At 45.3% G+C, this 27,554-nt stretch overlaps 1 long non-coding RNA gene and 1 pseudogene across 5 annotated transcripts; one reads left to right on the top strand and one right to left on the bottom strand.

Moving 5' to 3' along the window:
- Positions 1-2,123, bottom strand: LOC148143950 (uncharacterized; annotated as a pseudogene).
- Positions 2,124-5,282: 3,159 nt separating this feature from the next.
- Positions 5,283-26,218, top strand: LOC148143951 (uncharacterized). Of its 5 annotated transcripts, none has more exons than XR_015751351.1 (3): positions 5,283-5,436; positions 12,804-12,997; positions 26,028-26,218. It is a non-coding gene; the product is annotated as an uncharacterized LOC148143951 (long non-coding RNA). The 5 variants fall into 5 exon arrangements; XR_015751352.1 differs by lacking the exon at positions 5,283-5,436 and adding an exon at positions 10,917-11,030; XR_015751353.1 differs by lacking the exon at positions 5,283-5,436 and adding an exon at positions 11,021-11,150.
- The last annotated feature ends 1,336 nt before the right edge of the window (positions 26,219-27,554 follow it).

The raw sequence follows: 27,554 nt of genomic DNA on the forward strand, positions 1-27,554 counted from the left end.
ATGTCGATTCTCCTGCTCCTTGGATGCTGCCTGACCTGCTGCGCTTTTCCAGCAACACATTTTCAGCTCTTGAATATTAAGACAAGTAACACCCACAAAGCATCCAAATGTTCACTACTCAGTGTGACTGGATTGGTGTCTGAGCAGATGGCATGACTGACTGAATCCCTTCCCGCACTCGGGGCAGGTGAACGGTCTCTCCCCAGTGTGGATAGGCTGGTGTCTCCGCAGGGAAGACCAATCAATGAACCCCTTCCCACACACTGAGCAGGTGAACGGCCCCTCCCTGGTGTGGACCCGTTGGTGACTCTGCAGGTTAGAGGACTGAATGAATGCCTTCCCACAGATGGAACACGTGAACGGTCTCTCCCCGGTGTGGACCCGCTGGTGTCTCCGCAGAGAAGACGAATCAATGAAGCCCTCCCCGCATATGGAGCAGGTGAATGGTCTCTCCCTGGTGTGGACCCGCTGGTGGTTCATCAAGGCAGAGGACCGTGTGAATACCTGCCCGCACACTGAGCAGGAGAAAGGCCTCTCCCCGGTGTGGACTCGCTGGTGGGTCAGCAAGGCAGAAGACTGGGTGAACGCCTTCCCGCACATGGAGCAGGTGAACGGCCTCTCCCCAGTGTGAATCCGCCGGTGGGTCACCAGGGTGGATAACTGAACGAACGCCTTCCCGCAGACAGAGCAGGTGTACGGCCTCTCCCCGGTGTGGACCCGCTGGTGACTCTGGAGGTTGGAAGACTGGTTGAACGCCTTCCCACACACAGAGCAGGCTTCTCCCTAGAGTGGACCCGCTGGTGACTATGCAGGGTGGATAACTGAACGAACGCCTTCCCACACAAATTGCATGTGAAAGGCCTCTCCCCCGTATGGACCAGCTGGTGGGTCACTAGGGCGGATGAATGGGTAAACCCGTTCCCACACACAGAGCAGGTGAACGGCCTCTCCCCAGTATGACGGCGGCGATGGCTTTCAAGCAAGCATGGGAATTTGAATTCCTTCCCGCAGTCTCCACATTTCCACGGTTTCTCCATCACGTGGGAATCCCCACCGCCTTCTCGTGTTGACAATTAGTTGAAGGACCATTCACAAATGGAAGGTGTTCTATGTCTTGCTGCTGTGAACGGGCTGTTGTTATTTCAGACTTTGTACCCGCTTAAAGCTCTTCCCACAGTCAGTTCACTGGTACACGCTCACTGAGGTCTGTTACTTCAGCCTCACTGAAGTTTGAAACATTTCAAAGCAGACAAGACAGAAGAGAAATAAAATTTCCAGTGAGATTCAAAAGACTGATAACATTCCTATGCCAGTGAATCGATTGTCTCGATCAGATCTTGTTTTGAGATTTATGGCTGCAATTCCATCCATTCTCATATCCTGTAAAATAGAGAATACAGAAGACATCACTATCTACAAAGGATAGAAATTCCAAACAGACAATTCTGGTTCCTGTGGAACATTCTTTCTTCTCAATGCCACAGTGTCCCTCCATTCTCACTAGGTATTATTGCCCCATGCTCCACATTCTCCTAAAAATGCTGAAAAATGTTGACTGATGGATCTATGCTCACCTCTTCCTGCCCTGGACACAGGTTGTCACAGATTGAACCAGGAGTGAGCCATTCAGCTTCTGGGGTTTGCTCTGCTGTTCCATAAAATCATATCTGTGCTGCTTTGGCCGTCACTCCATTTCCTGCTGTTCTCTATAACCTTTCATATCCCTGTCATTTAAAATTCTCTTCAATTAAGCCTTGAATACATTCCATCAGCCAGTCTCCATTACCCTCTGTGGGGGAACATTCCATAAACTAACAAGAAAAGAATAAATTCCTCATTTCTCCCTGAAATGGGAGACCACTTCCAGGCAGGTGGAAACTAGCTAGTTTAGAATCATGTTCAGCATGGACTGGATGGAATAAAGAGTCAGAAACTGAGCAGTTTAACCCCAGAATAGAAAGGTGGGTGAGAAAAGAAAGTGCCGTACTCACAGATAGTGAACAGAGAAAGGAAGTTGCAGTCTGAGGTGAAGCTCAATCTTCATTCAGGGAGAGAGGAGCAGCATCAGCTTCAGAAGCTCACTGTCAAACTTCCGCATTCAGTCAATACGGCGGTTCTGATTGGCCGGAGGACCAGTCTCCTTCCGGTCATCCAGGGATTCCAATTGGCTCACAGTTTACCTGTGTGATGTCATAACACGTGGTCAATAGAAGAGAACCATCTTGGAACACGGGATCGTCATCGGCCGGCTCCCTCCGGACGTCCCGCCCCGCCCCGCCCCGTATGAGGACGTCACAACGCGGAAGTAGTGCGATCAGTTTCAGACTGAGACCTCCCCAACTCTGGGCAATATCTGAGAGCAAAGCAATATCTCCCCCTTTCTATTCCTCATCCTGGGAGGGAGAGAGAAGAGGGAAGGCACTGTACACTTGTACCAACTGGCGGCGGAGAGTGTGAATGCAAGCGAAGAGGTTTCAGATTCGCTCTCTCTTAAGGCTTTCTGATCCTCATGGCATTTATCAGAACTGGAACGTGAAAAGGGTCAGAGATTTGTCTAGTGTTATTGAGTTGTTAAACATTCAACGTGCTCTTCGTGGTTTTCTCACATTCGATTATAATTAATTGTTGTAATTATGTGTTGTAGCTATGTCATATACTTCCAATTATGCTGTTATTGAAGGGGACGGTAAGTGAGCATTGGACAGAGTCATAGAGATGTCCAGCGTGGGAACAGACCCCTCAGTCTAACTCGTTCATGCTGACCAGTTAATCTGGATAAATCTAGTCCCATTTATCAACACTTGGCCCATATCCCTGTGAACCTTTCTTAATTCATTCACCCATCCAGATGCCTTTTAAATATTGTAATTGTGCCAGCCTCCACCACTTTCTCTGCAGATCATTCCATTTGTACAAAGAGAGTCCATTCATCAGTCTAACAATGGCAGGGAAGAAGCTCTTTCTGAATCTGTTGGTGCATGTGTTTCCAGATTCTGTATCTTCTGCCTGACTAAAGAAGTTGTGAGAGAGCATTAGGGGGTTGGATGAGATGTTGGCAGCATTTCTGCGGCAAAGAGAAGTGTAGGTGGAGACCATGGATGGTAGGTTGACTTCCATGATGGTCTGCGATGCGCATAAAACCTTCTGGGTATCTTATCATTCTGGACAAAGCAGTAGCTAGACGAGGTTGTTACACATCCAGATAGAACACTTTCTATAGTGCATCTGTAAAAGTTAGTGAGGGTCATTATTGACGTACTGAATTTCATAAGCCTCCTGAGGAAGAAGTGTTGTTGTGCTATCCTGACTGAGTTTGCCCCTTCATTTTTCCAGATGGTGAGAACAACCCACCGTGGAGTTTGCATTGCTGACAGAAAGCAGTTTGTGTTCAGCAGCAGCTTAGTCATTCACGCACTAAGTGCTGTGAGATTAAAAGTACGGACAGCCATGAGGAACCAGAGGTATTTCGAACCGACATTCAAACTGATCAATCTAAACCTTGAAGTCTCAAACGAAATCTAGAAGTTCACTTCGCCAAAAGCTAATGGAGGCATCCTCATAAAATTACCAGATATACTTGGAATCCTGAGAAGAATTCAAGTGAATCCTAGAAAGATATTTCATGTCTTGGACTATTCCCAGTAAGTGAATGAACTATCAAGATTCATATAAAGATTTGTGGGAACTATGGCAGGGAAGGAAAGAAAACTAGATTTACAATTTAATGCCATACATACTATTCTGCAAAGTTACTCCTGTTGATTAGGTTTTCACATTTTTAAACAAAAAAAAGTTGTTCTTCCAGTTAATGACTGGGTTTTCAAACTTCTCTTCAAAATGAATAATTTTTCTCTTCAAACTGAATGATTATAACAAAACTGCATCTCATTGTTGAATTTTGAATCTGTAGGATGTGCTTGGTAAAGTTTGAATGAACAATATTTCAAAGTGAATTTTATCATGTTAAGTACCAAGACGTTCTGGAGAGGAAAGACTTGTCCTTGTGTGTTTTGCAACACTTAATCAAGGTCAGTTCAATAGAAGAAGCAGACAGGTTAATGCTCGAGTTGACAGCTCGGGCAAAACAGCTGAAATAATGCAGGAGTAGCACAGCAATTAGGGTTCGAAAGTTAGCCAAAAATATGAAAACAGGTTGGAAAGTTTCTTCAGCTTTCTTTAAAAAAGTTAACAAAATTAGTGTTGGTTCTATAGAAAATGAGTCTGGAGATTCAATAACGGAGTATAAAGAGATGGTAGATGAATTGAAAAGAGCTTGAATCTGTCTTCACTCGAGAGGATACAAGTAACACCCTGGAACTAGCTGTAAATCAGGAATTGAAAAGAAGGGAGGAACTGAAGAAAATTACAAATACCAGGGAAACTGATTAAACTGTTGGAACTATGAGTTGACAAGTTCTGGGTACCTGAAGGATTTCATCCAAGACTCTTAAAGAAACACTAACCAGTGAAATAGTTTAAAACATTGGTTTTAATTTTCCAAACGCCATTAGTTTCAGGGAAGGTTTCTTTAAATTGGTAAACTCTTTTTTTCTTCGAGGAGGGAGACAGAGAATGGGAAACTGCAGACCATTTACCTTAACATATGTCATAGGGAAAATGTCGAAAGGTATAATTAAAGATGTTATGACAAGGCACTTGTATAAGTTCAAGGTAATCAGGCAGCGTGAATGTATTTTTGTCAATGGGAAATAATGTTGTAGTAATGTTTTGAAGAACTGCCTCTTCCCAATGCGACTGAGCTGATGAATCTCCAGTGCTGACAGGGAATGGTATCCCTTCCCCCAGTCCCCACATTCCCACGACTTCTCCGCAGTTCTGGTGTCCTTTTGGCTCTCTGTTTCTGATGAACAAGTGAAACTGTGATCACACTCAGGAAACGTGTACAGTCACTCCCTCCTGCGAATAGTGTAATAGTTCTTCAGTCTGTGTAACTGGTTAAAGATCCTTCCCACAGTCAGCTCACTGGGGGACACTCTGTCTGTCTGTCTCTCTCTCTCTCTCTCTCTCTCTCTCAACAAGGGGAAAAGATGTACAAAAGTTGAGCAGCGAGACAAAATGCAAAAGCAATAAAACAATTGTGGATGTACCCTTTTTTTCCCTTTTGGCACTTGGACATTTAAATGTATTAATAACACCATCTCCAAAAAACGTATTACGCATGCCTGCCGGTGTCAGCAAAACACTGGGCATTGTCATCGCTGTCTGGAAAAAACAGCGCGCGACCTTCTCTTGATGGACCAATAGGACGCCCAGGAGGACCGGAAAGAGACTGGTCTTCCTGCCAATCAGAGCCATCCCATTGACTGAATGCGGAAATTGGACCATGAGGTGCTGAAGCTGCTGTTCTTCCTCTCTCTCTCTGCATGAAGATTGAGCTTTAACCAGACTGCAAATTCTTTCCTCTGTCCAATATCTGTGAATGCGGTACTCTCTTTTTGCACCCGCTTTTCCATTTCTTTTTCGTTCTGGGGTTCAATTGTTGATTTGCAACAACTGAAAGGAAAGGGAGTGAATCCGGGAGGGGACAGACTCTGGAAACGTTGGTCCAGGTCTGTGTCGTAATGGGCAAAATAGACAGGCAGCAGGCTGCAAGAACACAGCAAGCCAGGCAACATCAGGAGGTGGAGGAGTCGATATCTTGGTGTAACCTTTGTTCAGGACTGGAATTGGGTACAGGGAGTGATACAGAGAAAAGGGGTGCTTGGGACACGATGGTGAAGTGGGGATAGGTGAAGACAGGTGGAGGGTGCGACCTGATTGGTCAATGGGAGGAAGGAATCTGGTTGGTGGCAGAGAGGAGTGCAAAGGAGGGGTCGAGGCTGAGAAAGGAATCGCGGGATGGGAAGTGAAGTTATTTGAAATTGGGGAACTCTGTGTTGAGTCCTCTGGGCTGTAGGCTGCCCAGGTGGAAGATGGGGTGTTGTTCCTCCAAGTTGTGGTTTAGTTTGTTGCGGCAATGGAGGAGGCCAAAGATGTTCATGTCAGAAATGGAGTGGGAAGGGGAATTAAAATGGGTGGTGACGGGGAGGTCTGGTCAGCCTCTGCGGACCCGGCTGCAATGCTCGGCGAACCATTCCCAAGTTTACGCTCGGTCTCCCCGATGTAGAGAATACCACAATTTGCAAATGGATACCGTAATGTGAAGTTATAGCCTTTGTTGTGAAAAAAAGCAGAAAGGAGGTGTATTGTTTAAACATTAATGTATTGGGTTGTGGAGAAAAGGAGAACTGCAGATGCCGGAGATTCGAGTCAAAATGTGGCACTGGGAAAACACAGTAGGTCAGGCAGCATCCAAGGAGCAGGGGAGTCGATGTTTCGGACCCGACCCCTTCATCGTGAATGCTGTATGGATGTACAAAGGGGCCTCAGCGTCCTTCGACACCAGTCAATGCCAGTTGTCAGACAGGCGCAGCAAGCAATCAGCATGGCAAATGGTATTTTGCCAAGAGGAATTCTGTTGGAAAGTGCAGATGCTTTCCTCCAGTTAGGTGGTCGTTGAATATATCCAAGGCTGCATTCATCTGATTTTTGAACATCAAATAAGTGAACGCAAGAAAATGATTTTACAGAGTTACATTTAGAGTCATACATCCAACTAGTCCGTGCTGACTATATTCACAAACGAAACTAGTCCCACCTGCCTGCGTTTGGCCCATGCCCCTCCCAACCTTTCCTATTCATGTATTTATTCAAATGTCTTTTCAATGTTGTTACTGTACCTGCACCCACCACTTCTTCTGGACATTCATTACACACACAAACCACTGTATGCCAAAAAAAGTTACCCTTCATGCCTTTTTAAAGTCTTTCTCCTCACCCCTTCAAATTTGCTGCCTAATCTTGAAACCCCCACCCGAGGGAAAGGATACACGGCGGTCACCTCATCTATGTCCCTCATGATTTTATAAACTTCGGTAAGGTCACCTCTTACCCTCCTATGCTCCAGTGAAAATGTCCCAGCCTATCCACGTAGATGTTGGCAGATTCATATCCAGTTATGATCTGTTGAATGCTGGTGCAGGCTTGAAAGACCAAATAGCTTACTCCTGATTCCAGTTCTCACACTCTGTGTCCAGGACAGCAAGAGACCATAGGACATAGGAGCAGAAATTAGGCCATTCAGCCCATCGGGTCTGCTACGCCATTTAATAATGGCTGATGGGTTTCTCAACCCCATTCTCTCACTTTGTCCCCGTAACCCTCTATCCCCTGGATATTCAAAGTCTCCATCTCAGTCCTAAATATCCACAATGACAGGCCTCCACAGCCTTCTGTGGTAGTGAATTCCATAGATTCACCACTCACCACCATACCACTCTAAGGCTGTGCCCACTGGTTCTAGTCTCTCCAACCAATGGAAACATCTTCCCTATGTCCACTCTATTCAGGCCGTTCAGGATTCAGTATTGTTTATGTTTCAATTAGAACCCCCCTCCCCCCAAGTGTGGGCCTGTTAACCAGCATGAACCAGACCCTGCAGGTTGTGGTACAGCAGGGATTAGGTTGAGCAAACTGAGAATGGAGGGATGGAGATTTTCAAATTCTAGGGAATGAGAGAGGAAAAAAGAGTTCACTATAAATTAGAATTGATTGGATGGGCTGAAGGGCCAAGGAGTGGCAGATGAAAATGCGTGGTTTGCATTTTGGTCAAGCAATGCAGGCAGGACTGACACATTTCAGAGGGGTGTTGTAGAACAAAGAGACCTTGGAGTGCAGGTTCATAGTTCGTTGAAGGTGGAGTCGCTGTAGACAGGATAGTGAAGAAAGCATTTGGTATGCTTTCCTTTATTGGTCAGAGCATTGAGTATAGGAGTTAGGAGGTCACGTTGCAGCTGTACAGGCCATGTTTGGAAGACTGCATTTGTTTCTGGTCTCCCTGTTATTGGAAAGATATTGTGTAACTTTGAAAGGGGTCAGAAAATATTGACAAGGCTGTTGCCAGAGTTGGAGGGTTTAAACTACAGGGAGAGCCTGAATACACTGGGGATATTTTCTCTGGAGCATCGGAGGCTGAGGGGTGACCATGTTGACATTCATACGCGGCATGGCTAGGGTGAATACCCAAGATCTTTACCCCAGGGTAGGGGAGTCCAAAACTAGAGGGACATATGTTTGAGGTGAGAGGGGAATTTTAAAATTCTTCTGGTTGGGTACATGAATAGAAAGGATTTAGAGGGATATGGACCACATGCAGGCAAATTGGACTAGATTAATTTAGGATACCTGTTTGGCACAGACAAGTTGGACCGAAGGGTCTGTTTCCGTGCTGTATGACTTTAATCGTCTTCTGTGAAAGCAGAAATCTGATGGTGAAGACTGGAGTTTCAGGATGTTTTGCCCTTACTGGGAGCAGAGATGTTTGACTGAAATGTGTTGGTATTAATGTCTTGATGTTCCATTTTGCTCCCACCTTCCTGGGGACGTTAACCATTTCGTATCTGGTTGTTCATCAAGAAGCTGCATTGCACCCTGAATTGACAATTTTTTTTTTGCTGAGTGAGGCAATACTTCCTTCGAGTTACGCTGTATCAAGGATCCAGTTACAAAGGAACAGCTTGGTGGTGACAAACAGTAAAGAAGGTGAGGTGGGATGGGTGGAGAGTGTATGCTTTGAACTGTTTAAAAAGCAGTTCATTTTTCTACGCTTTTTTGCCGGGGGGCTTCTGAAGCTGTAACAAAGCTGGGTCACAATAAAGGTTACCCGAACTTACTGCCGGGCTCAGATTCTCATTGAAAGCTTTGAGCTCCAAGAGTTTTAATTTTTAAAGCTGCTCATTTTTTCCAATGTCGCATATCAAATGGAGCAGTGAATGAGAAGCTAGTATCTTGAGAAATTGGGAATTTTTCAGACGTGCAGAGTAAGTAATTTCATTGGCATTGTAAAGTATAATAGCAGCACCGGGAGGTGTGGGCTGTGTTCACGAGATACGATATGGAGGGGCTGGTATTGGAGTGGGGTGGATAGAGTTAAATATCTCACAGCACCAGGTTATAGTCCAACAGGTTTATTTGGAAGCACTCGCTTTGGAGTGCTGCTCCTTCATTGGGTAGCTGTGGAGCAGGTTAATAAGACAGAGATTTTATAGCAAAAGATCACAGTGTCATGCAACTGATAGGATATATTGAACAAGCCTAGATTGCTGTTACCTCTTTCATCTTTTAGAATGGGTTGCAGGTTTTGGTTCATTAATATAAATCTTTTAAATCACATTCTCGAGATGACTTAAGGTTTTATAAAAAAATAGGTGACATCTCAGTTCAGACAATGCTTTAAAGGTGTGAGGTTCGAGTCGATCAGTATCCCAATCTTGAATCAGACTGGTCCTATTTCCAAAGTAGGAATTTATAAAATATTACATGGATTGACTGCCTGCAGTTTGCGTGCTCTTTGAGCAAAATTGAATGTATCTGCAAGAATAATCCTGCCAATACAAATTCACCCCCTTACTCCATATTTCCCATGGACCATCCACCCTAATTTGCACATCCCTGGGTACTATAGGTAATTTAGCACAGCCAATCCACCCTAATTTGCACCCTAACCTATAAATTACCTTCTCAAGAGTGTAATTTAAATGCAGAGCTTATCTAAGAAAAATGTCAGTCTGACTCAACATTGGGACCCAGACAGAATTCACACCTGTTATTAGAAAAACTCTGCATTTAAATAACATTCTTGAGAAGGTAATTAAAAATAAATTCAGGGATTAAGAACAGAAACCCATTCTAAAAGATGGAAGATTTAATCTAAAATTGTTTAATGTATCACATTTTCATGACACTGGACTCTTTTGCTACAAATTCCGGGATCACGATCTAATTCTCCACAACCACCTGATGAAGGATCAGCGCTCCGAAAGCTAGTGCTTCCAAATAAACCTGTTGGATTCCAATCTGATGTTGTGTGATTTTTAACTTTGTCCATAGGAAACTCATGAGTTGTGGGACTGGTAACAGTTGTTATTTTGTGATCTATTCCAAGTGAAAATTATCCTCTGCGCAGACATGGGTGAACAGTCTGTTTTTGTGCATTGTGCGGGATCAGGCAAGCAGCTTTTAAATCCTTATGTTCAGCAGCAGAAGCAAACTGTAGATCAACAATCGTATTCTGAGAGTGGTACTTCCAGCCCTGGTTAATACCATTGGGTCAACAGAGAGAGAGGGAGAGGATGTCACATCTAAAGTTCATACAGAATAGTTGTTTCGGTTGTTCAGTCAGTTGAGTTGGTTCTGCACTCAGATGAGACTGGATATTGCTTTTTAATGGATCATAATTGAAACAACAATGGAACACCTGAAATTCAAGGAATTTTGATGGGCAAATCGAACCTTGAAGAGATAATGTTCTTCCATTAATAACGTTGGGTGACCCAAATTAGACATTTTTAGTGATAGCTCCATAATCATATTCCTGCTGGATTTTCTGGGCAAACAATTTCAGATGAGAGCAATTCTGTATCCTGGGAAGGCAGTGAAATTAAAAAACGGTTGTTTAAAGCATTTTAACTGTGGACCCACGAGCTCTTGTCCATTAAATCTCTTTATTTGCAGAAATAGCCCTTGAAAATGTTCACGTCCCTTTAAAATGCAGATTGCCCCCTTTAGATATGACGCCGTTCCGTTAGATGTCGGAATCTCTGTTTAAATTGAGCCGTGAGCTTTCCCAATGTAGACAGGGCTCCTGGAAACGTGGCAGTGTCCCCCCTGCAGCTGCAGAGCGAGACAGGAGAGTTTGTTTTTGTGAATGAGCAGTTGCAGCGCGAGGTGGCTGTTGCTTGGTGACGGTGAGGCTCCCCCGGCCCCGCCCATCCCCCCCGTGCAGACGTCGCGCGGGGGCGAAGGCGGTTGGGAGGAGAAGTCGCTCGAGCGGGGAAGCGGCGGGAGGGCGGCCGTTAGGAAAATGGCGCCGTGCGGCCCGGGGCAGACACCCGTCACTGGGCACCGCCGCCTTCATGGCGCAGCTGCTGTGTCACGGCCACACCGGCCGGCTGTACAGCAGGCAGGAGCCGGTGAGCATTCTGGAGGCGGATGGGGTTAAGGGCCTGCTTGGGAACTCGTCGGCCGCCTGGGTGGTGGAGTTCTACTGGTCGTGGGGCGGCCCCTGTGTCAACTATGGGGCCACCTGGAAGGTACTGGGCCCGGGAGGTGAAAGGTGAGGTAGGTTGTGGGGGGGAAGGAATGTGCGTCCCGTCCCGTCCCGTCCCGTCCCTACACTCTCGTTCCATCTGCTTTTACTGGGGCTTGTGATTTTTACCCTCACTCTTTTAATCCTTGTGCTGTTTATCCTCTCTTTTTCAAAATCCCTGCGCTGTTTACTCCTTGCTATTACCTGGGCAATTCCCCAGCATGTATATGTTCCTCAGTCATTGAAGGGGTAGGATCCTGTTGAGAATGGTTAGTAAAGCATGTGGTGTACTAAGCCTTGTTAACAAGGACATACACTAGTTTGTAATTTGTCAAGGTATGCTTCTCAGAGTTGTACAGACCCTTTGGTCCAACCTGTCCATGCTGACCAGATATCCAAAATTAGTGTTGACAGTATAGTGCTGGATAAACACAGCAGCTCAGGCAGCATCCAAGGAGCAGGAGAATCGATGTTTCGGGCATAAGCCCTTCATCATAATGAAGTGCTTATGCCGGAAACGTCAATTCTCCTGCTCCTCAGGTGCTGCCTGACCTGCTGTGCTTTTACAGCACTACACTCTCTCTCCTCTGATCTCCAGCATCTGCAGTCCTCACTTTCTCCTCGTTGATTTCAACATTACTGCGAAGTCTCTTCCATGGATGCCTCCCTGGAAGAGGTTCTACTCCTCTGTCTATAAAGATCTGAGAGTCCCTCTCTCACTGTAACCCCCCCCCCCCCCCCAGTCCTCTCCTCTGCCCAGAATTTCTTCAGCCATGTCCTCAAACAATTTGACTACCACAGCCATATCTCCTTTCTCATTGCTTAGCTATGGAACCATCTGATCCCACATGGACTCCAGACCACATTCAGACCAACCCAATTTGGACCTGAACAGGATACCCCAGTACACACTACAAATCCAAAACCTTCACCAACGATTCTCTTTTTGGATCCTCCACTGCACACTATCAGCCATCTACTTTACCTGCAGTCAGTCCTGCCCAAGCTCAGAGCCTCACTTTTCTCAGAACTGCAACCCAGATTCTACATCTTCAGAAAAGATTCCTGTTGAAGGGCTTATGCCCAAAATGTCAATTCTCCTGCTCCTCTGATGCTGCCTGACCTGCTGTGCTTTTCCAACACTCTCAACTCTGATATCCAGCATCTGCAGTCCTCACTTTCTCCGAGATATCCTCAATTAATCTAGTCCCATTTGCCAGCACTTGGCTCATATCCCTCTAAACTCTTCCTATTCATATACCCATCCAGATACCTTTTTAAATGTTGTAATTGAACCAGCCTCCACAACTTCCTCCGGCAGCTCCTTCCATACACGCACCACACTCTGCATGGAAACGTTGCCCCTTAGATACCTTTTATATCTTTCCGCTCTCAACCTAAACCTATGCCCTCTAGTTCTGAACTTTACCGCTACACTGGGGAAAACACAAAGAGATTGAGCAGCCAGACAAAATGCCAAAACAATAAAATGTCAAGCCATGTGGGAAAGAAAAATTGTGGCTCTACCCTTTTTTCTCCTCTTGGTATTTGGACACTTAATATCTGTCAGTAACACTAGTATCGCCACAGAGCATATTGCAGGGCGCGTGTTCAGTGGTGTCACCAAAATATTTGGCATGTTCCTTGCTGTCGGCAGAAAAGGCGCAAGATCTTCTTTTGATGGACCGATAAGGAACACTGGAGAACCTGAAGGTGACTTGTCCTCTTGCCAATCAGAGCTCCCCTACTGTCTGAAAGCAGAAGCTGGACCATGACCTTCTGAAGCTGCTGCTGCTCCACTCTCTCAGAATGAAGATTGAGCTTCAGCCCAGACTGCACCTTCCTTCCTCTGTGAGTACAACACTCTTGTCTCACCCCTTTTTCTATTTATTTTTCATTCTGGGGTTTAATTGTTGAGATGCAGCAACTGAAAGAAGAGGGAACAAATCCAGGGAGGGGGCAGACTCGGGAAATGTTGGTCCAGGTCTGTGTCTCAATTGGCAAAATAGACCGGCAGGAGGCTGGAAGAATGCAGCAAGCCAGGTAGCATCAGGAGGTGGAGAAGTTGACGTTTCGGGTGTAACCCTTGTTCCAGACTGGGGATGGGTGTAGGGGAGGATGCAGAACAAGGGTGTGCTGGGGACAGGATGGTGAAGTGGAGATAGCTGGAGAGAGGTAGAGGGTACAACCTGGTTGATAAGTGGGTGGAAGGAATCTGGTTGGTGGTAAGGAAGAGTGGAATGGGAAGGACTGGGAAGGGAGTCGGTGATGGAAAGGGAGGTTATTTGAAATTGGAAAACGCGGTGTTGAGGCCTCCGGGCTGTTGGCTGCCCAGGCGGAAGATGAGGTGTTCCTTTAATTTACAGTTTGGTTCGTTGTGGAAATGCAGGAGGCCGAAAGTGATTATGTCGGGAAGGGGAATTAAAATGGGTGGTGACTGGGAGGTCCATTCGGACTCTGCGGCTTCAGCTGTGGACCATTCCCCAAGTTTACGTTTGGTCTCCCCGATGTCGAGAAGACCACATTTGGCAAACACATGGCAAATACAGTACCGCAATTTGAAGTTATTGCCTTTGCTGTGAGAAAAAAAACAGAAAGGAGGTGCATTGTTTAAATGGTGATATATTGGGATGTGGAGAAGGTGAGGTCTGCAGATACTGGAGATCAGAGTTGAAAAGTGTGGTGCTGGAAAAGCACAGCAGGTTCGGCAGAATCCGAGGAGTAGGACAATCCACGTTTTGGGCATGAGCCCTTCATCAGGAATGATGTATGGATGTACAAAGGGGGTTCAGTGTCAAGCGAACGCCAGTTGTCAGACAGGTGCAGCAATCAATGAGCAAAGCAAGTGGTATATTAGCAAGAGGAACTGAGTTCAGAATTGGGGATGTCTTCCTGCAGTTAGTGGCTCATTGAATATATTCAAGGCTAGGTTCACTTGATCTTTGAACAACAAAGAAGTGGATGTTTATGGGGGGAAAGCAGAAAATGGTTTTAAGATCAGTACAGAACAGTTAGTCATACAACACAGAAACAGACCCTTCAGTCCAACTACTCCATGCTGACTATGTACTGAAACTAAACTAGTCTCACCTAGATTGGCCCATATCCCTCAGAACCTTTCCTATTCATGTACTTATCCAAATGCCTTTTAAACATTGTAACTGTACCTGCATCCACCACTTCCTCTGGACATTCATTCCACACGAACCACTCTGTTTAAAAAAAAAATCATGCCCCTCATGACTTTTTAAACCTTTGTCCTCTCTCCTTCAAAATTGCTCTCTAATCTTGAAACCCCCACCCAGGGAAAGGCCCCTGCCTTTCATCTCATCTATCCCCTTCATGATTTTGTAAACCTCTATAAGGTCACTTCTCAATCTCCTGTGGTCCAGTGAAAACGAGTGTGGTGCTGGAAAAATACAGCTGGTCAGGCAACATCCGAGCAGCAGGAAAATCTACGTTTTGGGCATAAGCTCTGATGAAGGACATATGCCTGAACCATCGATTTTCCTACTTTTCAGATGCTGCCTGACCTGTAACTTTCTAGCACCGCACTCTGGACTCTGACCTCCAGCATCTGCAGCCCTCACTTACTTCCAGTGAAAACGTCTCAGCCTATCCACCGAAATGGAAGTAGATTCATATCCAGTTATGATCTGTTCAATGCTGGTCCAAGCTCGAAAGACCAAATGGCCTACTCCTGCTCCCAATTCTGACACTGTGTCCAGGACATCAACAGACCACAAGACATAGGAGCAGAAATAATGCTATTCTGCCCATCAGCTCTGCTCCATCATTTTATCATGGCTGATGAGTTTTGTCAAACCCATTCTTCCACTTTCTCCCCGTAACGCTCAATCCCCTTGATACTCAAGAACCGATCTGTCTCCGTCTTAAATTTTCTCAGTGACTTGTCCTCCACAGCCTTCTGTGGCAATGAATTCCATAGATTCACTGCTCTCTGGCTGATGAAGTTTCTCCTTGCCTCTATTCTGAAAGGTTTTCCCTTTACTCGAAGGCTGTGCCATCGAGTCCTAGTCTCTCCTACCAGGGGAAACATCTTCCCAATGTCCACTTTGGCCAGGCTGTTCAGTATTCTGTATGTTTCAGTTAGATCCCCCTGAGTGTGGACCTGTTCATCGGAATGATCCAGACCCTTCAGGATGAGGTTCAGCAAAGTAAAAATGGAGGGAGTGTGTGTGGGATGGAGATTTTCAGCTTCTCAGGAATAAGAGAGGAAAGAGAGTTCATTATGAATTATAATTTATCAGATAGGCCAATGGGCCGAAGAATGGTAGATGGAGTTTAATTTAGAGAAATGTGAGGTGTTGCATTTTGGAAAGGCAAATTGGGACAGGACTTATACACTTATACACTAAATGGTCAGGTCCTGGGGAGTGTTCCTGAACCAAGAGACAGGGAGTGTAGGTTCCTTTCCTTGAAAGTGGAGTCACAAGTAGAAATGGTAGTGAAGAAAGTGTTTGGTATGCTTTCCTTTATTGGTCAGTGGATTGAGTATAGGAGTTGGGAGGTTATGTTGAGGCAGTACAGGAGATCTGGAATACTGTATACAGTTCTGGTCTCTCTACTATAGGAAAGATGTTGTGAAACTTTGAAAGGGTTTTGAAAAGAGTTACAAGGCTGTTGCCAGAGTTGGTGAGTTTGAGCTACAGGGAGAGGCTGAGTAGGCCAGCAATGTTTTCCCTGGAGTATTCAAGGCTGAGGTGACCTTAGAAGTTTCTAAGGGGCATGGATAGGGTGAATAGGGTTTGTTCCCAGGGTAGGGGAGTCCAGAACAAGAGTGGCATAGGTTTAAGGTGGGTGAGGAAAGGGACCTGAGAGGCATTTTTTTCATGTAGTATGTATGGAACAAACTAACAGAGGAAGTGGAGGAGGCTGGTACAATTACAACATTTTAAAAGGCATCTGGCTGAGTACATGAATAGGAAGGGTTTAGAGGGATGTGGCCTAAATGCTAGCAAATGAGACGAGATTAATTAGGATATCTGGTCGGTACGGACGGGTTGGACGGAAGGGTCTGATTCCATGCTATATGATTCTAATCGTCTTCGGTGAAAGCAGAAATGTGGTTATGAAGAATGGACTTTTTTGCCCTTAGTGGGAGCAGAAGAAGTTACAGTAAAATCTTTCAATTGTGAGACTGCAACTGAGTACATCCGGGATTTTGGTGGGAGATGGGAATTCATTGCACTGTGGAATGCAGCCCTACCCTATCCACACATTTCTGCTGGTGGATGAGACCAGGTCTCAAGATTAGGGGGAGTAGATTTAGGACAGACATTAGGAGGAACCACTATTCCCAGAGAGTCATGAATCTATGGAATTCTTTGCCTGTGGAAGCAGTAGAGGCAGCTTCATTAAGTATATTGAAGACACGGTTGGATGGGTTTTGCATGGTCAGGGACTTAAGGGTAGTTGGTACAATGCAGGGAGGAGGAGCTGAGACGATGGATAAATCAGCCATGATCTTAATAAATGGCGGAGCGGACTGGGCGAGCCAAATGGCCTACTCTTGCTTCTATTACTATGAAACTATAACCCTGCATTTCCCATGGTTCACCATGGCATGTTGGAACCGGCGGTCAATGAGTTGAGCATCCCTGAATACTTCTAAGTGCCCGTCACGTTCCTCCTCATCTGAACAGATCCTGTGTATGCGTAGGGCTTGTCCATAAGTGGATGGCTGTTTTGGGTGGAAGCTGGAGAAGTGTAGCATCGTGAGGTTATGTGTGGGTTTGAGGTGTGTGTGGTGCTGAGTTGCTGCCCATCCTTGATGGAGATGCAGGTGTCCAAGAATGAGACAGATAGTAGAGAATAGTCCAAAATGAGTTTGATGGTGGGATGGAACATGTTGATATCACTGTATAGCTTTTTCCGTGACTCCTCTCCATGCGTCCAGAAGAAGAAAGTGTCGTCAATGTACCTGGTGTATAGTGTTGGTTGGAGGTCCTGCGTAGAGAAGTCGTCTTGTTCGAACCTGTGCGTAAAAATGTTGGCATATTGGGGTGCAAATTTGGTCCCATGGCTGTTCCATGTGTCTGAAGAACTGGTTGTCAAAGGTGAAGATGTTGTGATCGAGGATAAAGTGGATGAGTTGTAGGACGGTGGTCAGAGATTGGCATTGAGTAATGAGGCTGTTGCCGTGATGCCGACATTATGAGAGTACTGGTCCATGGGTGCTGAGTTTCTGTAAGAAATCTGTAGTGTCGTGACAAAAGCTAGGGGTTCCCTGAATGATGGGTTTCAATGCCTTCGACATTGTGTGAGAACCTCTCCAGCTGAGTCCTATTGCCAGGGATGTGCAAGTTAGGATGGATTAGCCATGGGAAATACGGAGTAAGGGGGTAGGTATGGGTGGGATGCAATATAGAGGGCCAGAATGGAATAGATGGGCCGAATGACCTGCTTCCACGTTGTCAGGATTCTATGACGCCCCCAACAAAGGAGAATTTTATCTGCATCTGTCCTGTCAAGCCCCTTTCAGAATTCTACTGGTTTGAATAAGATCACTTCTGGTTCATAGAGGTATATAGCACGGTCCAACCCCTTCATACCGACCATTTGGCAGGATTCCCAAATTAAACTAGTCCCATTTGCCTGCATTTGCCCATATCCCTCTCAACCTTTCTCTTCATGTACCCATCTAAATGTCGTTTAAATGTTGTAGCTGTACCTGCATCTACCACATCCTCAGCAAGTTCATTCCACATGCAAACAACACTCAGTCAAAACGTTGCCCTTCAGGTTCCTTTTAAATCTCTCTCCCTCTCTCATTAGAACAATATGCGCCCCCACCCCACCGTTTTGAGCACCCCGATGCTAAGGAACAGCCCTTTGCTATAATCCTTACCTCCACTCCTCAGATTTTATAAATCTCAATGAGGTCACCCCTCAACCTCCTGTGCTCCACCCTCTCCTTATAACTCAAACCCTCCAGTCCTGGTGACGTTCTGGTAAATCTTTACCAAACCCCCTCTAATAGAGTTCTTCCTATTGCAGGGTCACCAGAACTGTACTCAGTACTCTAAAATGGCCTCATCAACATTCTGTATAACCTCAACATGATGTCTCAACTCAGAAACTCAACAGCATGAACAATGAAGGCATTTGTGCTAAATGCCTTCTTAACCACCCTACCTACCAGTGATGCAACTTTCAAAGAACTGTGTACCTGAACTCCTACTCCCCCATGTCTCTCTGTTTTACAACATGACCCAAAACCCTACCATTAACTGTACAAGTCCTGCCTGCCCTTGTTTTAGCAAAACACAATCCCTCGCTTTTATTCATAGCACACACACACACACACACACCCCAACACTCTACCACACACACTTTACCAAGCATGCGCACATGCTTACATGCACTCTCCACACAAACCCACATGCACACAATCAGACTCTCTCATGCATGCATGGACACACACACTTAACTCTATGAGATTACTTTGTATTGGCAGAGTTATATTTGCAGATTCATTCAATTTGGCTCAAACAGCACACAATTTGCAGGCAGTCAATCCATGTAACATTTTATAAATTCCTATTTTGGAAAAAGAACCAGTCTGATTCAAGATTGGGATACTGACAGACTCGAACATCACACTTTTCATGCATTGTTTGAGCTGAGATGCCACCCTTTTTTTTAAAATAAAACCTTAAGTCATCTCGAGAACGTGACTTAAAAGAGAAGCGAGTCAAACAGTCAGGGCAGGCAGGGACAAGGTAGGACTAATAAGTTAAACTGCATTTATTTCAATTCAAGGGGCCTAACAGGGAATGCAGATGAACTCAGGGCATGGTTAGGAACATGGGACTGGAATATCATAGCAATTACAGAAACGTGGCTCAGGGATGGGCAGGACCAGCAGCTTCATGTTCCAGGGTACAAGTGCTACAGGAAGAATAGAAAGGGAGGCAAGAGAGGAGGGGGTGGGGTGGCATTTTTGATAAGGGATAGCATTACAGCTGTGCTGAGGGAGGATATTACCGGAAATACATCTAGGGAAGTTATTTGGGTGGAACTGAGAAATAAGAAAGGGATGATAACCTTATTGGGATTGTGTCATAGACCCCCTAATAGTCAGAGGGAAATTGAGAAACAAACTTGTAAGGAGATTTCTGCTATCTGGAAGAAAAATAGGGTGGTAATGATAGGGGATTTTAACTTTCCAAACATAGACTGGGACTGCCATAGTGTTAAATGTTTAGATGGAGAGGAATTTGTCAAGTGTGTACAAGACAATTTTCTGATTCGGTATGCGGATGTACCAACTAGAGAAGGTGCAAACCTTAACTTACTCTTGGGAAATAAGGCAGGGCAGGTGACTGGGGTGTCAGTGGGGGAGCACTTTGGAGCCAGCGACCATAATTCTATTAGATTTAAAATAATGATTGAAAAGGATTGACCAGATTGTAAATTGGAGAAAGGCCAATTCGGCAAGAACTTTTGAAAGCTGATTGGGGACAGATGTTCGCAGGTAAAGGGACGGCTGGAAAATGGGAAGCCTTCAGAAATGAGATAATGAGAATCCAGAGAGAGTATATTCCTGTTAGGGTAAAAGGAAAGGCTGGTAGGTATAAGGAATGCTGGATGACAAAAGAAATTGAGGGTTTGGTTAAGAAAAAGGAAGCATATGTTATGTATAGTGAATCGTTAGAGTATAAAAGAAGTAGAAGTATACTTAAGAGGGAAATCAGGAGGGCAAAAAGTGGACATGAGATAGCTTTGGCAAGTAAAATTAAGGAGAATCCAAAGAGTTTTTACATATATATATTAAGGACAAAAGGGTAACTAGGGAGAGAATAGGGCCCCTCAAAGATCAGCATGGCGGTCTTTGTGTGGAGCCGCAGAAAATGGGGGAGATACTAAAATAGTATTTTGCATCAGTATTTACTGTGGAAAAGGATATGGAAGATATAGATTGTAGGGAAATAGATGGTGACATCTTGCAAAATGTCCATATTACAGAGGAGGAAATGCTGCATGTCTTGAAACCACCTAAAAGTGGATAAATTCCCAGGACCTGATCAGGTGTACCCTAGAACTCTGTGAGAAGCTAGAGAAGTGATTGTTGGGCCTCTTGCTGAGATATTTGTATCATTGATCGTCAACAGGTGAGGTGCCGGAAGACTGGAGGTTGGGTAACGTGTTGCCACTGTTTAAGAAGGGTGGTAAGGACAAGCCAGCAAACTAGAGACCAGTGAGCCGAAGTTGTTGGAGGGAATCCTGAGGGACAGTATGTACATGTATTTGGAAAGGCAACGACTGATTAGGGATAGTCAGATTGAGTTTTTTGAGGAAGTAACAAAGAGGATTGATGAGGGAAGAGTGGTAGATGTGATGTATATGGACTTCAGTAAGGCGTTCGACAAGGTTGCCCATGGGAGACTGATTAGCAAGGTTAGATCTCACGGAATACAGGTAGAACTAGCCATTTGGATACAGAACTGGCTCCAAAGGTAGAAGACGGAGGGTGGTGGTGGAGGATTGTTTTTCAGGCTGGAGGCCTGTGACCAGTGGAGTGTCACAAGGATCAGTGCTGGGTCCTCTACTTTTTGTCATTTACCTAAATGATTTTGGATGTAAGCATAAGAGGAACAGTTAGTAAGTTTGCAGATGACACCAAAGTTGGAGGGGTAGTGAACAGCGAAGAGAGTTACCTCAGATTACAACAGGATCTTGACCACATGGGCCAATGGGCTGAGAAGTGGCAGATGTAGTTTAATTCAGATAAAAGTGAGGTGCTGCATTTTGGGAAAGCAAATCTTAGCAGGATTTTTTCACTTCATGGTAAGGATCAACGAGGCAAAATGAGGACTGCAGATGCTGGAAACCAGAGTTTCGATCAGAGTGGTGCTGGAAAAGCACAGCAAGTCAGGCTGCATCCGAGGTGCAGGAAAATTGATGTTTCAGACAAAAGCCCTTCGTCAGGAATAAAGCTCTATTCCTGATGAAGGGATTTTGCCCGAAATGTTGATTTACCTGTTCCTCGGATGCTACCTGACCTGCTGTGCTTTTCCAGTGCCACTCTGATTTAAACACTTAATGGTAAGGTCCTAGGGAGTGTTGTTAAACAAAGAGACCTCGGAGTGCAGGTTCATAGCTCCTTGAAAGTGGAGTTGCAGGTAGCTGGATAGTGAAGAGGGTGTTTGGTATGCTTTCTTTTATTGGTCAGAGTATTCAGTACAGGAGTTGGGGGGTCATGATGTGGCTGTACAGGACATTGGTAGGGCATTTAAGAGGCATTTGGATGGGTATATGAATAGGAAGGGTTTGGTGGGATATGGGCCAGGTGCTGGCAAGTGGGACTAGATTGGGTTAGGATATCTGGTTGGCATGGACAAGTTGGACCGAAGGGTCTGTTTTCATGCTGTACATCTCTGTGACTCTGTGTTCTGGGATTTACACATTAATGAACTGAAACCTGCAACCCGTTCTAAAAGAGGAAAGACTGAATAGCAACCTAGGGTTGTTCAATATATCCTATCAGTTGCATGACACTGATCTTTTTCTATAAAATCTCAGTCTTATGATCATGCACCACAACTCCCCGATGAAGGAGCAGCGCTCCAAAAGCTAGTGCTTCCAAATAAACCTGTTGGACTGTAACCTGGTGTTGTGTGATTTTTAACTTTACCCACCGCAGTCCAATACCGGCACCTCCACCACAATTCTAGTGAACACAGCCCACACCTCCTGGTGCTGCCAGGAAACATTACAATGCTGATGAAGCGAAGCACTCTGCACTCCTGAAAAACTTACAATTTCAAACAAAACTAGATACTCATTCACTGCTCCTGCTGATACATGACATTGGAAATTCAGTGCAGGAGGCTGAAAGAAAGGATCAGCTTTAAAACAAAACCTCTTGGAGTTCAAAGCTTTCAATGAGAGTCTGAGCCCGGCGATAAGTTCAGGTCACCTTCAATGCGACCCAACTTTGTTACAGCTTCAGATCTCCTCAACAAAAAGACACATAAAAGATAGCTCAAGGTCAAAGCTCACACACTCCCCACTCCACTTTCTTTACTATTGGTCACCACCGAGTTGTCCATTTGTAATTGCATCCTTGGTACAGCCGTAACCCGGAGGAGGTATTGCCTCACCCAGCAATTTCATCCCATACACTGCATCCAAGTCAGTTTCTCCCCACACATTTGCCCGGCTGGGGCAGTGTTGAGTCAACCATATTGCTGTGGGTCGGCAGGGCACAGGCATGGGTAAAGCTCTTACTGCACTCTGGGCAGCTGAAGGCCTCTCCCTGGCATGGACCCACTGGTGCCTCAGCAGAATGAATAACTTGCTGAAGGCCTTCCTGCACTCTGTGCAGAGGAACAGCCTTTCCCGCAGTTGCCACACTTCATGGTTTCTTCATGGGGCAGGATTCCTCAGGTTTCTCCATGGCCAAAGCTTCAGCTACAAGTGAGTGACTGTATAGCAACTTCATGCCGTGAATTCCTCTTTCCAGGCTGTTTCAGGTTCCAAACTCCAAGGTCATGTTGCGGCTGTATAGGACATTGGTTAGGCCATTGTTGGTATATTGCGTGCAATTCTGGTCTCCTTCCTATCGGGAAGATGTTGTGAAACTTGAAAGGGTTCAGAAAAGATTTACAAGCATGTTGCCAAAGTTGGAGGATTTGAGCTATGGGAGAGGCTGAACAGGTTGGGGCTGTTTTCCCTGCAGCGTCAGAGATTGAGGGGTGACCTTATAGAGGTTTACAAAATTATGAAGGGCATGGATAGGGTAAATAGACTAAGTCTTTTCCCTGGGGTCGGGGAGTCCAGAACTAGAGGGCATATGTTTAGGGTGAGCGGGGAAAGATATAAAAGAGACCTAAGGGGCAACTTTTTCACACAGAGGGTGGTACGTGTATGAAATGAACTGCCAGAGAATGCAGTGGAGGCTGATATAATTGTAACATTTAAAAGGCATTTGGATGAATAGGAAGGGTTTGGATGGATATGGGCTGGGTGTTGGTAGGTGGGACTCTATTGTGTTGAGATATCTGGACGGGTTGGACTGAAGGGTCTGTTTCCATGCTGTACATCTCTATGACTCTTAAGATAATTGGTAAACGAGTTAAGTCATAAAGGTTAGGTCATCTTTATCTTGAGATACAAAGGACTTGCAGCTTGCAGAGTGTGGTTAGTACTTTCTCATTGGTCTACTTCTGCATTCTAGTGGTTTTAGTAGTTAGTTGTTTATACAGCTATAGACACAAGCAGCAGCTCATCACGTAGCAATGCAGAAGCCATCTTGTGCAGCTCCTTCAGCCATTTTATCCTACCTTCCAGAGGCCCCATATCCTCTCTCACTCCCTCCATTCTCACTTTGTTGAACCTAATCCCTGCTGTACCTCATCCTGAAGTGTCTGGTTCTTGCTGATTAACAGGTGTCACAAAGCTAGTACCTTTTTTTCCTAGAAGATGTTCCTTGGCTCAAGGAGACTGTGTCTTTGACTTTTTTTCCCAGAGGGGTAATAAACTGGGTCAATCTCCGAGCAGTCTGGTTTGGTACAGAGATGAAAAGGATTTTAAGAGGTCTTTTGTTTATATGTAAACTGATGAGATTTCAGGCCAACGTGGTCATATTTTAGAAGTGACCTGTATAAAAAAAGGGACGTAGTCAGCTCTCGAACTGGTTGGAAGTTCAGGGAGCTGTGTGGAAACTCTGTCTCTCTTTTCTGCCTCTCAACTTCAATCTGTAAGTATGTGTTCTATTTATACTGGTTTTCAAATTGAGTTTGCTTATTGGGACTGTTGTATATATTCGAACAGCATAATTAAGTCTAGTTGGATAGGCTGAGTTCTGTAGGGGTTCTTTATTCTGATCTTTGTGTTTTAATTGTGTAATTTTGTGAATAATTGTTGTCTGTTTTAAAATCTAGTAATCAACCAAGCTAACTTACTCCAGGTAATTTTTACTGTACACTTACTGAAACAAATTGCAAAGTTATAGTGTGGGGCTGCCTGCTTAAGAATGTTTTGCATGGTCTGGTTTAGTCCATAACACAGGCCCCCACACAGGGGAGATCTAATTGAAACATACCGAACACTGAACGGCCTGGGCAGAGTGGATGTTGGGAAGATGTTTCCACTGACAGAAGAGACTAGAAACCGAGGCCACAGCCTTTGAGTAAAGGGAAGACCTTTTAGAACCGAGATAAGGAGGAACCTTTCAACCAGAGAGTGGCGAATCTATTGAATTCATTGCCACAGAAGGCTGTGCAGGCCAGGTCGCTGAGGATATTTAAGACTGAGATAGATAGGCTCTTGAGTATCAAGGGGATCGAGAGTTACGGGGAGAATGCGGGAGAATGGGATTGAGAAACTTATCCGCCACGATTGAATGGTATGAAGATACCTGATGGGCTGAATAGCCTAATTTTGTGCTCCAATGTTTTATGGTCTCTTGCTGTCCTTAGACTCATGAGGGTGAGAATTGGGAGCAGGAGTAGGCCATTTGGTCTTTCGGGCCTGCACCAGCATTGAACAGATCAAAACTGGATATGAATATACCTACATCGAGGTGGATATGCTGGGACACTTTTCACTGCAGCACAAGAGGTTGAGAGGTGACCTTAGTTTATAAAGTCAAGAAGGGATATTGATGTGCATGGCAGATGCTGTTTCCTTCGGGTGGGGGTTTCAAGATTAGGGAGTACATTTTTAAGGTGAGAGGAGAAAGATTAAAAAAAAAGACATGAAGAGCACCTTTTTCTTTTGGTTTAAGTGTGGAATCACTTTCAATGTCCTGAGGAAATGGTGGATGCAGGAACTGTCAACATTTAAGACATTTAAGACTAGATGGGACTAGTTTAGTATGTGAATATAGTCAGCATGGACTAGTTGGACTGAAGGGTCTGTTTCTGTGCTGTATTACTTTGTAACTATTCTGTACTGGTCTTAAAAACATTTTTTTTAATTTCCCCATCACCATCCACTTTGTTCAAAAATCAGATGAATTCAGCCTTGAATATATTCAATGACCCTTCACAACTGCAGGAAGACATCCTCACTTCTGAACTCAATTCCTCTTGCTAATATATCACTTGCCTTGCTGATTGCTTGTTTCACCTGTCTGACAATTGGCATTGACTAGTGTAGAAGGACGCTGAGCTGAAAATGTGTTGCTGGAAAAGCGCAGCAGGTCAGGTAGCATCCTAGGAACAGGAGGATCGCTGTTTCGGGCATGAGCCCTTCTTCAGGAATGAGGAGAGTGTGCCAAGCAGGCTAAGATAAAAGGTAGGGAGGAGGGACTTGGAGGAGGGGCATTGGAAATGCGATAGGTGGAAGGAGGTTAAGGTGAGGGTGATAGGCCGGAGTGAGGGTGGGGGTGGAGAGGTCAGGAAGAAGATTGCAGGTTAGGAAGGTGGTGCGGAGTTCGAGGGTTGGGACTGAGACAAGGTGGAGGGAGGGGAAATGAGGAAACTGGAGAAATCTGAATTCATCCATTGTGGTTGGAGCGTTCCTAGGTGGAAGATGAGGCGCTCTTCCTCCAGCTGTCGTGTTGCAATGGTTTGGCGATGGAGGAGTCCAAGGACCTGCATGTCCTTGGTGGAGTGGGAGGGGGAGTTGAAGTGTTGAGTCACAGGGTGGTTGGGTTGGTTGGTCCGGGTGTCCCAGAGGTGTTCTCTGAAACGTTCCGTAAGTTGGCGGCCTGTAGAAGGCCCTTTGTACATCCACACATCATTCCTGATGAAGGGCTCATGCTGGAAATGTTGACTCTCCTGTTCCTCGGATACTGTCTGACCTGCTGTGCTTTTCCAACGCCACACTTTGACTCTTAACCTCGAGCATCTGCATCCCAATGTGTCACTTTTAACAATGCAACTCCTTTCTGCTTTTTATTCCACAGTAAAGGCTATATTACCACATTGTGGTAATGCAATTGCCATGTGTTTGCCAACTGAGAACAGATCTGGACCAACGTTTCCGTAGTCCGTCCCCTCCCTGGATTCACTCCCTTTCCTTTCACTTGCTGTAAGTCAACAATTGAAGCCCAGAATGCAAAACCAGAAACGGAAAAAAGAGTGCTGTACCTCACAGATGTTGACAGAGGAATGAAGTTGCAGTCTGGGGTGAAGCTCAACCATCATTCAGGGAGAGATTAGCAGCTTCCAAAGCTCATTGTCCAACTTCCGCATTCAGAGAATGGGGAGCTCTGAATGGCAGGAGGTCCAGTCTCTTTCCGATTCTCCAGGGCTCTCTATTGGACCATCAAAAGAAGGTCGCAAACCGTTTGTGCGGAAATCTAGGAGAATGCGCAGATTTTTGCTGACACCGAAGAGCATAAGCAGTCCTTTGCTGACTCTGTGACTCTTGTTCTACACAGTTGGAACCTATATCACAAGACTAGGAATATGCCATTCACCCATTACAGCCTGTATTCAACTGTGGCCTAACTGCGCATATTTCAATGCAGGTTCAGAAAGGTGCCTGCAGCTTTTTAATAAAATTGAAGATGCTTTAATGATGTTTCTGAATATATAATTTTAGCTATTCTTCATTTTAAAGATCAGCCATTTCTCATACACCCCCATCTCTCATATAGACTCATCAACATCCATTCTCTCTCTTTTCTGAGAAAGTCTTGATACAGCAATCAAAGAAGTCTTGAGGCACAAGAAATAACAGGTGCTGGGGGGAAAAAGGGAAAGAGAATGGCTGGGGGTCGAGAGAGAGAAAATGGACAGGGGTTGGGGGGACAGGGAGAGAATGGACAGCGGGCAGCGACACCACAAATCCCACCTTTCCCAGGACCACTGCAGTCACTTCTCAATATACATGTGGTCATGGCAGCAGAATCATATAATCCCTGCAGGCTATTTGGCCCATTTAATTCACACCAAACTTCCAAACAGCTTCCCACCAGAACAACTCACCTACCATATAGCTCTGCAGCTCCCCCTGGCTTATTACCCTAAACTGCAGATTGTTGGACTGTGGGTAGAAACCGCAGCACCCAGAGGTAAACCATGCACAAAGTCCACACAGACAGTCCACAGAGGCTGGAATCAAACCCAGGTCCCTGGCAATGTGAGGCAGCAGCACTAGCCACAGAGTCACTGTGCTGCCCATAGCTTTGGGGTTCTGCTTTGTCTTTGTAGTTTCTGACTGGCTGTCGTCTCCTGACATTGTTGGACCACACCCACTGCAGCCTCCCTTTCCCACTTCTCCAGCCCTGAGCACATTGGTTCCTGAATTCTGCTGCCAACTGCAGAGAACAGAGACGATCTCTGTCACTATTGTCCCTTACCACCACCACCTTCTCCTCCCCCCCCCCAAACTTTGTTCTTCCTCCCACCACCCAGCCAGTTAGCTCCTCCCCCCTGCAGCCCTCTCTCAGATCCTCTTTACCTGCGTGATTCACACTCATACCCAC

Source organism: Chiloscyllium plagiosum, unplaced genomic scaffold (assembly GCF_037043375.1).
Source record: "Chiloscyllium plagiosum isolate Xiang-an unplaced genomic scaffold, Cpla_swu_hap1 HiC_scaffold_27, whole genome shotgun sequence".
In the NCBI taxonomy this organism is placed as follows: Eukaryota; Metazoa; Chordata; class Chondrichthyes; order Orectolobiformes; family Hemiscylliidae; genus Chiloscyllium; species Chiloscyllium plagiosum.